Source organism: Bubalus bubalis, chromosome 7, assembly GCF_019923935.1.
Source record: "Bubalus bubalis isolate 160015118507 breed Murrah chromosome 7, NDDB_SH_1, whole genome shotgun sequence".
Classification (NCBI taxonomy): domain Eukaryota; kingdom Metazoa; phylum Chordata; class Mammalia; order Artiodactyla; family Bovidae; genus Bubalus; species Bubalus bubalis.
Window position 1 is genome coordinate 49,915,590 of NC_059163.1, and position 13,081 is coordinate 49,928,670.

At 42.3% G+C, this 13,081-nt stretch overlaps 1 protein-coding gene across 3 annotated transcripts in view; it reads left to right on the top strand.

The window, feature by feature from the left end:
* Nucleotides 1-597: 597 nt before the first annotated feature.
* FRYL (FRY like transcription coactivator) overlaps nt 598-13,081 on the top strand; it is a 264,481-nt gene continuing 251,997 nt past the window's right edge. For all 3 annotated transcript variants that reach the window (XM_044945882.2, XM_025290069.3, XM_025290064.3), the window contains exon 1: nt 598-835. The gene's annotated coding sequence lies outside the window, so the exon portion shown is untranslated. The remainder of the gene's footprint in view (nt 836-13,081) is intronic.

Genomic DNA, 13,081 nt, shown 5'->3' on the forward strand with positions numbered 1-13,081 from the left:
GATTACATCTCAAGAGTGAGTACTAGAATTGCAGGTATTCTTGCTCATTCTAACCACTCCATTCAGTAGACCGAAGGATGAGATTCCGCTGGATCCCAGCTCCAGTTCCCCGATATCTTAGTCATCAGGAGATTTTGAAATTTTCTCCTCTCCCTTTCCGTCTTTCCCCAACACAGACTATGAGTTTGTCTACGACCCCTACCAACATTTAAAGGGAAAGGCGCTTCGAACTAGGCAAAGTAGGGAGGAGGACTTTGCGGTCGTGTTTCTCAAACCCGTGTAGAGAGAGCAATAATGGGTAAGGGGTGTGCAGACTAACTCCTTCCTTGTCCAATCAGGTGCACAGGAAGATGTCTTTTTACCAATAAAAATAAAGTTCGCTTTCCGGAGGCGGGAGGGTAAGCCTTGACTGCCAGTTCTCCAAAGCAACGACAGAGTAGAAGACAGAGAATGATTAGAGGTAGGACCAACCCAGGAAAAGGGGCGGGGTGAAGGCGGGGGTAACTCTGAGCGGCGGCTACACTGGCCAGTGGCGTGTGAGAACTACTGTTCCTGTTGTAGTGTTTCTCGCCAATCAGGAAGACCAGGGGGTAGGCGGGGCGGGGAAGAGGTGGGAAGAGCTCGCAGCACCGCCGGGCGCCCGTCGGGCTCTTGGGGAGAGAGAGAGAAATCCGGTTAAAATCTGGAGTCGGAGGGAGGTTTAACCACAGATCGGTTCCGATCGGATTATTCCTTAAAGGGGACGCGCCATTGTCAAGAGAACGAAGTCTGGGGCCCGAGGGCGGGGACCGGCGGCGCCTGAGGAGCGAGGCAGCTGCACTTGGACTGGGGACGGGTAGGTGTTGCCTGGGTAAAGGCGCTTCATTTCACTTTCTCTTCCAGCTCCAGAGGCGGGCGCCGGGATGCCCGCCGGCTGGCGGCCGCAGCCCCGGCGGCAGACGAGATCGCCGGCCCTCGCCCGCTTTCTGATGGGGGCCGAGAGGGGAGGCGGGCCAGGATGGCTGGCAATCTGCGCCGCCCGGGCCAAGACCCGTAACGGACACTAAGCCGCACCGCAGCCCCCGTCTCAACCGAAAACTCGGCGGAGCGGCAGCTGGTCCTCGGGGAGCGCCGAGCGCTTAGCTCCCCCGCGCGCCCGGCTCCCGGTGCGCGCGCTGCTTCCTTGCGCGCCCCCTTCCCCTCGCGCGCCCAATTCTGCTCGCGCGCGCCGCGTCCTCGCGGACTCGCGGGAGCCGCCCCGCGGGGAGGAAGGCGGCGCGGTGGAGGGAGGTCGGAGGCCACCGCTCTGCAGCCCTGGCCCTGAAGGCAGGGCTGGGAAGCAAACTTAGCGCGGCAGCTTGGCGACCCCGGGCGAGAAAGGGCGCTGGGGACCACGGAGAGTGCAGAGTCGCCAGCCGGGCCCAGCATTGTCCTGCTTTTCCTCTGCTCTGGTCTCTCCGCCCACTGCTCGCGGTCGTGGGGAGGGGTGCGGATGCGGGCGCCGTGCCCGCGCTGCTCCGGGCCGGCGGCGCACCCCTAGACTCCGTGCCTGCCTGAGCCGGAGTCTGCCCCCACCGACCCCGCAGCCGCCGCCCGTCGGGGCCAGGGAGCGTCTTTGCAGCTCTCCCGTCTCCGCACCCGCGCAGGCTGCCTGGGTGCTGAGCTCTTCTTTGTAACTTTTCTTTGCCTATTGATGGAAGTTATGGCTTCCGGGCGGCAGGTTCTTTGGGCAAAACATCGTTTCCTGCGTTTTGGAAAGGCTCACTTCTAGTACGAAATGGTTCTTGATCGCTGTTGGACTTTTCCTCCTATCCTAGTTTCATTCCTGGCACCTAAAATCGTTTCTTTTGTGGATTTGCACTGTAAGGGAGCATTAACCTCTCTTCAGTTCAGTTCAGTTCAGTCGCTCAGTCGTGTCCGACTCTTTGCGACCCCATGAACTGCAGCACGCCAGGCCTCCCTGTCCATCACCAACTCCCGGAGTTCACTCAGACTCACGTCCATCGAGTCGGTGATGCCATCCAGCCATCTCATCTTCTGTCGTTCCCTTTTAGGTCAAGATAATTTGGAAAAAAAAAAAAAAAAGGAGGGGTGCTGATGAGGAGCAAGAGCTCTTTGTAGTGAGAATTTGCCTTCACCTTTGAACTGTGGAAAGTGTTGCCTCGACTGACTGGCGGAGATTCTTTTGGAAGGAAAAAGAAACGTTGCAAAACAAAAAACTTCAGATTGCTAGGGTCTATAGGATTAGGCGGAAAAAATAGAATTTCGATAGAAATAAAGTTAGTTTAACTATTCTGTCCAGCAGATACCTTCCGTAAAGTTAGTTTCTGCTACCGAACCCATAGACATTATAGTTAGTAACAGCAGCTTGTACTATTGATAAACAAGAAATTTTTTCCCCTCCATCTTAAGCATTAGTGCTATTCTATACCTGTCAATCCCTGGAGAAAGGAATGGCAACCCACTCCAGTATTCTTGCCTGGAGAATTCCACAGATAGAGGAGCCTGATGGGCTCCAGTCCATGGGGTCGCCAAGAATCGGACATGACTGAGCGACTAATACACATACCTGTCAAAACATGCTAAAGAAGTTACATTTAGAAACAGTACATCCTTGTTAGAAACCTTATTTAGAAAAGGAATATTTTCATGAGCATTCATTTTTGACAGTTTCTTCTTGTGCAATACTTTGTAGAGTACTTGCATGTGCAAGTTACAAGCCTATAAACAAAGTTGCGGTGGGTGTGTTATTATGTAGTCTGTTTTTGGCTGCTGCTGCTAAATCGCTTCAGTTGTGTCCGACTCTGTGCGACCCCATAGACGGCAGCCTACCAGGCTCCCCCGTCCCTGGGATTCTCCAGGCAAGAACACTGGAGTGGGTTGCCATTTCCTTCTCCAATGCAAGAAAGTGAAAAGTGAAAGGGAAGTCGCTCAGTCATGTCCAACTCTAAGCGACCCCATGGACTGCAGCCTACCAGGCTCCTCTGTCCATGGGATTTTCCAGGCAAGAGTACTGGAGTGGGGTGCCATTGCCTTCTCCGTTTCTTCCATTCTGTTATTTTGTAAAACTACTTTTTTAGAAAAGTGAATTTATTGGAACTTCTGGCCCAGTGGTTGGTGTGTGTGTGTGTGTGTGTGTGTGTGTGTGTGTGTGTATTTAAGCAATATAACAACTTTCCAAAGTATTCATTAACTGTTTAGTAACTTTATGAGTGATGTGAAGCATTATAACATAAATTCACAGGCTCAGCAATAACAACAGAGAAACTATACCTGGGAAACTAAAAGTCAATTTCAGAGAATAATGTTTGAGAGATGCTTTACTCTTCCTATAGAATTTTGCAAGTGTAGACATACAAACACGTGATCTTTCCTAATAATCTTGATAGTATCTGGGATTGTACACATAATGGTCCCCTTTTTTCTCCTTTCCTTTGATAAGTATGTCAGGCAAGCTGGCTAGCATAATCTTCCTTTCCATCTCATAATAGTAGAAGATTAAAGCAAGATTCCAAAATTCTGTTTTTGTTCACTTACCAGCTTATTTAAACAATAAAGGAGAGAATTCCGGAACTTCTAAAAGATTACATATAAAGAAAACACTCAGAATTATCTTTGAAATATCTAGGCTGTGTTTCCTGGAGAACATATTTTTCCTGTGTGCTTTTAACATTGTTTTAAACACATTGTCTTAAATATACACATTGCCAAGGCATTTCTTGAATTGTGAAGTGTCCCTTGAGATCCCTGGGAACTAGGACTGTCCTCTATTTCTGTGCAGATACACTCTGTCACCTAATACATTTCTAGTGCCCAGTAAATGGATTTGTTGACTTAGGACTTTGTGAGAGAAAAAGATAATGTTCTCTAAAGGCTGTTTGAGAGGCTTATTTATTTTTTAAAACACCTTTCTGAACAAGTTACACCAAACACCAGCAGTTGGTTTAGTGTCTAGGGGAAGGTATATTAATCTAGTTGCTTTTTGTTCTGTGTACAAAAATATGACTTAATTGTTAATAGTGTTTGATCCACAGACATCTTTCATGATGGTGATTGTTTGTTGTCCCAATTACTAGAACAAGGTTTCATCTGTCAACGTCTGTTGAGTACCCATTTATTTGAGGAGTATTGTGGAAACATAAAGTAGAAATGGATGACAGTCATTACTTTGAAAGTTACGGAGATTAATGGGGAAGATGCAAAATTATCATCCGTAGGGAAAAGATAATGTGTATCTCATTGCAGTAACAGGTGCATAGTAACAGTGACACAGGATTCATGCCAAAATGGTAAAGGAATAGTGAAATTGTTAGAAACTTAGGTGATGTGGGAAAGTTTTCATTGTTTTATGTAGCAAATCTTATATTTTTAAAAAATAAAAAATAAAGTATGTTTGGGGTGTATGTTCACTACTTGACTATTTTCCGTATGTAAAATATTGGTTGTGGGGCAGAGCATATACTCTGAATTTCAGTTACTGTTACCTCATCAGTGGGATCATCCCTCTAACCCAGCTCATGTTACCTTATCTGCAAGCTCTCCTGTTCTAATCCCAAGTGATGGCTCTTTTCTCTTGATTCTGTAAAGTCCTTTTCAGCTCAGGCCATGCTTTGACTTATATGTATATTTCTTCATTAGATTTTGAACTTTGGTTAAAAAGCATTAACAGAAGTTGGAACTTGCCCTCTCCACTCCCATCCTAGCCCCTTTTCAGTTCAGTTCAGTCGCTCAGTCGTGTCCGACTCTTTGTGACCCCCATGAATCGCAGCACGCCAGGCCTCCATGTCCATCACCAACTCCAGGAGTTTACTCAAACTCATGTCCATCAAATCCGCGATGCTATCCAGCCATCTCATCCTCTGTCGTCCCCTTCTCCTCCTTCCCCCAATCCCTTCCAGCATCAGGGTCTTTTCCAATGAGTCAACGCTTCGCATGAGGTGGCCAAAGTACCAGAGTTTCAGCTTTAGCATCAGTCCTTCCAATGAACACCCAGGACTGATCTCCTTTAGAATGGACTAGTTGGATCTCCTTGCAGTCCAAGGGATTCTCAAGAGTCTTCTCCAACACCACAGTTCAAAAGCATCAATTCTTCGGTGCTCAGCTTTCTTCACAGTCCAACTCTCACATCCATACATGACCCCTGGAAAAACCATAGCCTTGACCAGACAGACCTCTGTTGGCAAAGTAATGTTTCTGCTTTTTAATATGCTGTCTAGGTTGGTCATCGGAGAAGGCAATGGCAACCCACTCCAGTACTCTTGCCTGGAGAATCTCATGGATGGAGGAGCATGGTAGGCTGCAGTCCATGGGGTTGCTAAGAGTCGGACATGACTGAGCGACTTCACTTTCATGCATTGGAGAAGGAAATGGCAACCCACTCTAGTATTCTTGCCTGGAGAATCCCAGGAACAGAGGAGCCTGTTGGGTACCGTCTCTGGGGTCACACAGAGTCGGACATGACTGACGTGACTTAGCAGTAGCAGGGTGGTCATAATTTTCCTTCCAAGGAGTAAGCATCTTTTAATTTCATGGCTGCAGTCACCATCCGCAGTGATTTTGGAGCCCAGAAAAATAGTCTGACACTGTTTCCACTGTTTCCCCATCTATTTCCCATGAAGTGCTGGGACCAGATACCATGATCTTCATTTTCTGAATGTTGAGCTTTAAGCCAACTTTTTCACTCTCCTCTTTCACTTTCATCAAGAGGCTCTTTAGTTCCTCTTCACTTTCTGCCATAAGGGTGATGTCATCTGCATATCTGAGGTTATTGATTTTTCTCCCAGCAGTCTTGATTCCAGCTTGTGCTTCCTCCAGCCCAGCGTTTCTCATGATATACTCTGCATATAAGTTAAATAAGCCCCTTTTACTATTTTCTAAAGTGCTTGAGCAGTTTTTATTAGCCCCAAAGCTTCTGTAAAACCATAAAAAAAAAGTTCATATTGTTTTATTTGGGGAAAGTGTATATGTGTGTTTAAAGGAAAAACCAGGTTTTTCCTTATCACCAGTTTCACATGTTCATTGTAAAATATTGTTATGAAAAAAATGTGTAATTTAGAAACTAAATATCCCCCATAAAATTGCCTTTATCACATTATAGCTACTGATCATGGTTTGACTTTTAATTCCAGTTTTTTCCCTTTCTTTTTTTTATTACTTTCAGATAGGAATGCCTTAAGCTATCTTACTTGAAAGTTTTAATTAGTAAGTTACATTTACTGGAATGGAGAAGGGTAATCAATTTTATACACTTATTTATTTTTTATTTTATATAATGAAATGATTATTATTAATTTCTTCAGGCTCGGTAGTTATGTTTATTTTTACCTGTTCTTAAGAACAGGTTTTCTTTTTTTGTGTTCAAAACAAAGTCTATGATTATAGACTGTAAGAATCACAATCATTTCAAAAATGGTTAAAATCTGTCTCCCTGAACATTTTAAGTGTCTTTACCCTAAATGTTTTTGGAATACATACCGTAAGCGTAATCTCTTCTCATTTCTTGATTCTTCTCATCTCTAGAGAGCCTTAAAAATTGCTCTGAGGCTGCCAACTGGCACATCTCGTAGTAGCCCCAGGAGGACTGCAGGAAGGTATTTGTTCCTGATCAGTTCACATGCAGAGGTCTTACTCTACCCTTAATGTTGCTCATTGTAAAAAGGGAGCTACATCTTAGGCTGATGAAGAAGGTGGTAAGATTCTGTTGCTCTGGGTGCTTCTTTAAGCCAGCCCAGAAAGGAAAAAGGTTTTCCAAAAGTTCCTAAATAGAAAGCCCAGCTGCAAGCAGCCAGTAGGGCTAATCAGGCAAGAAATCTCTTTTTATTCAGCAAGTTTTTATTGAGAACTGCACCTAATTTGTGCACCACGTAGGCACTGAGGATAGGATGATGAAATTTGTCTTCACCACGAGTTCCTCTGAGTAGGATCCTTAAATAGACAGAGTGGTACATGTGGATGAAAAATAGCGTGCACAAAGTGCACTCTTAGGTGTGTGATTCACCCTTGTTTATTATTTTGTATAGTTTCTTTAAAAGTATCCTAGCAGACAGACCTGGTATTCCGTAGGAGGTGGGTTGGGATTCATGGAGCCTGTTAAAGTAAATATATGAGTTCTAAAATTTTTTTTTTTAATTTCAAACACTGTTATTGCCATGAGGCAGAATATTTGTGAAATTATGCAAATGTTGATGTATCTTTTCTTATACCCTCCAGGGATCATACATTTCATAGACCTCAAAATGACACTACATCTCTATCCTAGTAGGTGATTCCTAGTTTGGTGATAGAGTAGTAACACATCCTTTAAAACTCATCAGTTAGTTCAGTTCAGTCACTCAGTCGTGTCCCACTCTTTGCGACCCCATGGACTGACTGCAGCACGCCAGGCCTCCCTGTCCATCGCCAGCTCCCGGAGTTTACTCAAACTCAGGTCCATTGAGTCCGTTATGCCATCCAGACATCTCATCCTCTCGTCCCCTTCTCCTCCTGCCCTCAATCTTTCACAGCATCAGGATCTTTTCAGATGAGTCAGTTCTTCGCATCAGGTGGCCAAAGCATTGGAGTTTCAGCTTCAGCATTGGTCCTTCCAATGAATATTCAGGACTGATTTCCTTTAGAATGGACTGGTTGGATCTCCTTGAAGTCCAAGAGACTCTCAAGAGTCTTCTCCAGCACCACAATTCAAAAGCATCAATTCTCTGGCGCTCAGCTTTCTCTATAGTCCAAGTCTCACATCCATACATGACCACTGGAAAAACTATAGCTTTGACTAGATGGACTTTTGTTGGCAAAATAATGTCTCTGCTTTTTAATGTGCTGTCTAGGTTGGTCATAACTTTCCTTCTAAGGAGTAAGCGTCTTTTAATTTCATGGCTGCAGTCATCATCTGCAGTGATTTTGGAGCCCCCCCAAAATAAAGTCTGACACTGTTTCCACTGTTTTCCCATCTATTTGTCATGAGGTAATGGGACCAGATGTGATGATCTTAGTTAAAACTCATAATGCTACAATAAATAGGTATCTTTATCAGTATTTTTGTTTTGTATGGCATGAAAATGATTGTTTTGAAAAATCACTTGTATTAAAATACTGTGTGAAGTATTTCTTGCTTTTACAAAATGGACTGCCTTCTTCCCTTGTAAACCTGTTCTATTGCTTGATCTTTGTGGAGATTTGTGGAGAAAGAATTGGTTAAGGAAGTGGCCTTGTAGGACTGTCAGTGATTGGAGTCAGCTAGGTAAGAGAGAGGTAGATGGAAGATACATCCCATGGACTTTGTAATGCAGCAAGTATGATTTGTTGAGTTTTGAAAAGAGTTAAAAATTTAAAATAACAGCTTGAGATATAATTTACATACTGTACAATTCACCTATTTAGATTGTACAAGTTAGTGGTTTTAGTGTGTTCTGGAGTTATGCACTTCTATCACAACCAGTTTTAGAACTCTTTCATCACCCCATCACCTTCCTGACCTCCTTCCTCAGCCCTGCTGCTGCTGCTAAGTCGCGTCAGTCGTGTCTGACTCTGTGCGACCCCATAGACGGCAGCCTACCAGGCTCCCCCGTCCCTGGGATTCTCCAGGCAAGAACACTGGAGTGGGTTGCCATTTCCTTCTCCAATGCAAGAAAGAGAAAAGTGAAAGTGAAGTCGCTCAGTCATGTCCGACTCTTCGTGACCCCATGGACTGCAGCCTACCAGGCTCCTCTGTCCATGGGATTTCCCAGGCAAGAGTACTGGAGTGGGGTGCCATTGCCTTCTCCTCCTCATCCCTAGGCAATGGCTAATCTCCATTCCATCTCTATACATTGGCTGTTCTGATATTTAATATAAATGAAAGATAACATTTTAATTGATGTGTATTCTTATATAAATCTTTCCCTGTAGCGTTCATAAATCCTAGGAGTAGAGAGGGTGCTCTCATGATGCTCCAAGTTTAGAAAGATTTTCCTTAAGAGGAAATTTATCTAAATCCTTATTCTACCTAAACCTGGAGAGCATTTGTCTCCCCCTATAAAAATCACAAGATTCATTTTGAAAGGAAAAAAAAAAACACTCATTTTGGTGATGCTTTTTAAAAACATTCATTTAATCATTTGGTGACTCTCGACAAGTGAATAATTCATTTCTTGAGTTCTGCATACTGGACTTAAATAAAGGACAGTGCTTTGAAAGAAGTTGAAAGTACTTGGTTAAGTTCTAGTCATTGCAGAATGTAGTATGATGTTTACCTTACTGGCTTAGAAGGTATTGTGCAACTTGTCATTTATTTGATCAGAGATAAATAAACTTGCTGTGTAAGTTGCTTGTGATGAACTTGTATTGCCCTGCTAGAGATCTTGTAGGCACTTAGTAAGTGTTTATTGGTTGCCTGATCACTATGATCACAGATGTTTTCATCAGCTCCCAGTCCTTGTTTTCCAGCTTGTTAATAATAATAGTAGCCACATTTATTGAGTACTTAATAAGTAATGTGATAAGTACTTTATATGTACTATCTTTTAAAGTAAAAGGATGTAATTTATTTTTGAAAATTTTCTGTCATTCTCCTTTGATTGTACTTTTACAGACTTCTGGTCATTTTTTTTTTTAAGAGTATTTTGAATGACCATTTTTGATCAAACGTAAGCCTGGTAGGCTGCAGTCCATGGGGTCTCGAAGAGTCAGACACGACTGAGCGACTTCACTTTCACAGATTGGAGGTGGAAATGGCAACCCACTCCAGTGTTCCTGCCTGGAGAATCCCAGGGACGGGGGAGCCTGGTGGGCTGCCGTCTGTGGGGTCGCACAGAGTCGGACACTAATGAAGCGACTTAGCAGCAGCAGCAGCAGCAGCAGCAAGACACTTGGATGCCACTGTGTTCTTGATCTTTCTAGGAAATGTCAACATAAAGTTTTTACTAAGTAAATCTTGCTGTTGGATGACAGCAGTTGTGAGATACGTTGTATTTTAGAACAACCATACTTCAGAGTGGTTGAAGTGGTGGTGGTGGTTTTTTTTTTTTAAAGAACATCTGGGAATCGAAGACAGGATACTAGTGTGTTCATTTACTGCAATGCAGCTTTGTTTTTTAGGTGGTAAAACATTCACAGGTATGCCTTGTTGCCTGCATGGATTTCAGCATAATGTTTCAACTTCTCAGGATTCCTTGTTGTGTTTTGTCCTTGTTGTTTCAGTGTGTCTCTATTTCATGGTAACATTGCTGCTAAGTCACTTTAGTCGAGTCCGATTCTGTGCGACCCCATAGACGCCAGCCCACCAGGCTCCCCCATCCCTGAGATTCTCCAGGCAAGAACACTGGAGTGGGTTGCCATTTCCTTCTCCAGTGCAGGAAAGTGAAAAGTGAAAGTGAAGTCTCTCAGTTGTGTCCGACTCTTCATGACCCCATGGACTGCAGCCTACCGGGCTCCTCCATCCGTGGAATTTTCCAGACAAGAGTACTGGAGTGGGGTGCCATTGCCTTCTCCACATGGTAACATTAGATGTGATGTAATTTAGTTCAGTACTAAAGAATGCTGGAAAGATAATTTAAATGTGATTTTCAATTTTCTTCTCCATTGGAAAAAGTTAAGATGGATAATGCCGTCTATAATACTGCTTAAAAAAAAATACTACTTTGGTGGTTCCATTCATGTGTCTTGGGTGTCATTGAACTCTTAATGATGTATTTGTAGAATCTCCAGTCATTAATCTCCTCAGTCAGCAATATACAGACCACCATATTTTGTTCATTGGTGGAGCCATTCCTTCCTAAATCATGTCTGGTTTGAGGGGTAGATTTGCTTATTATTTTACTGTTAACTGTATCTTTTTGTTTGCTCTCATTACACCCACCTGCAGTAGTTAACTGAAATTTGGTATTTTCCATGCAATAGGAAAATATAAACCATAGCTACTTGTTGAATGGTGGATAAAAATGCTAGAAGGTTCTCGGTGAGAAACCAAAGAACGTCCTGTGCATGGAGCTTTAGTGGTAGGACCTTGTTGTGTTTTTACTGCTTAGAAGACTGTTGGCTTCTTTCCTGGTTTTGGCCTCTGTTTCAGGTAGGTGGTATTTCAGCATAGCAGAAGGTGGTGTAACAGGGTGGTATAATCACCTTGTAGATGTTTAACTTCCCCTGAATGATGAATGTCTTAAAATTCCATCTTATTAAGTCTAATTCAAGTAGACGGAGAATAATTAAGTGGATGGAAAGTAATTCTTTTCTGGATGTCTTGATAGTCTACTTCTTGTGAGACACCAACCTGCAAACTTGTGCACTAGGACACCTGTATGCATTGGTGTATTATTTGCTGCAATTCAGAACCTAATATAATTCCATGGGCAGGAATTAGAGGCTTTAAAGAACTCTGAGATTGCATGTAAAATAGTCACATGTACCTGTTATATATCTATATTTCAACAGGATTTTTTGGTAATCTGCTTTCTTTGAGCTAAAATTATCTTTGTAGATGCACTTTTCTGTGTTTGTGTCCATGATGACTTAGACTATGTATTTATTTAATATTCCTGGCGATATTGAATCCATAGTAATAGTTTCAAGAAATACTGGTTAGAGTTTTAGTCATACATTTCTTTATGGTTGTTTCACTTTTTCCTGTTGTAGAACTCACGGAGTCATAGTGTTTTTAGAGCTGGACTGTCCTTGGGAATGATCTAATACAACTTCTATATTTCACAGAAGAAGATGAGATTGTGACTTGTTTATATGGTTACAAATTGAGTTCTTTTTGATTCTCAAACCCATGTTTTTCCTGTTCTAACATATGCTTGCCCAAGTAAAAAAAATGTAATAGACAGTCTTAGATTATTATAACTTCTGTAACAGAAGTCTGTGAAACTTTTATGTGTTACTCCAGCAGTGTAAAAATTTGTGTCTGCATTCCCAGTATGTGTATGTCTGTTGTAAACTATATACTGTAATATTATGTACATAGTAAGACATTACCAAAAACAGTGAGATAAAAATGAAAAAATTTTAGAGCAATTTAAAATATATTATTTCCATATTTTTGATTCTATCTAAAATATTAGTAATTTTCAAAATAAGGATGCTTGAATGTCATCACTTAAAAAAATTTATTTTGAAGTAATTATAAATTCACATCAAGTTGCAAAAATAATACAAGGACTCCTGTGTAACCTTCATTCAGTGCCCCTCGGTTGTAATATCTTATATAACACAACATATTTATAACAACATTAAACCAGAAAACTGACAGTAGTACAATACTGTTGAGTAGTCGCATTCAGATTTCATGGTTTTCAGTGCACTCACTCATGAGTATGTGTGTATAGTTCTGTGTACTTTGATAACATTTCATGTCTAGATTTAACCACTACCTCAATCAAGGTACAGTACTGTTCCATCACTGCCCAGAAACTCCATCATGTAACTCAAGGTCTCCTCTTTCCCAACCCTCTGCATCCCTATTTATTGGCAGCGGGTAATTTGTTCTCCATCCCTGTAATTGTGTCATTTTGAGAGTGTTAAAATGGAATTGTACTATATGTAACTTTTTGAGATGAACTTTTTTTTCACCCAGCCCAGTGCCCTAGAGAACCATCCAAGCTGTCCTGTGTATCCGTATTTCATTTCTTTTTAGGACTGAGCAGGGCCAGTGTGTGGGTGTGTCACAATTACACAGTTTAACTCTTCACCTGTTGAAGAGCATGAGTTACTCCTAGCTTCTGGCTGTGACGAATAGAGCTACTGTGCACATTTGTATACAGGTTTTCTGTGTGAACCTAAGTTTTCATTTCTCTGGTGTACGTGCCCAAGAGTATAATTGCTTGGTTGCATTGTAAGTGTGTATTTATTTTTACAAGAAAGAGCCAGACTGTTTTCCAGAGTGGCTGTATACTCCCAATAGCAGTGTACAAAAGATCCAGTTTCTCTATATGTTTGCCAGAATTTGGTTATTTTCACTGTTTTTAAATGTTTGCTCATTCTAATAGTTGTGTAGTGATACCTCGTAGTTTTGGTTTGCCTTTCCCTCGTGGGTAAATTGTTTCCCGAATGAGCAAATTAGGTGGTTTGTTTTTCACTGTTGAGTTTTTAGAGTTCTTTATATGTTCAAAATGTAAGTCTTTTGCTAGATATGTGA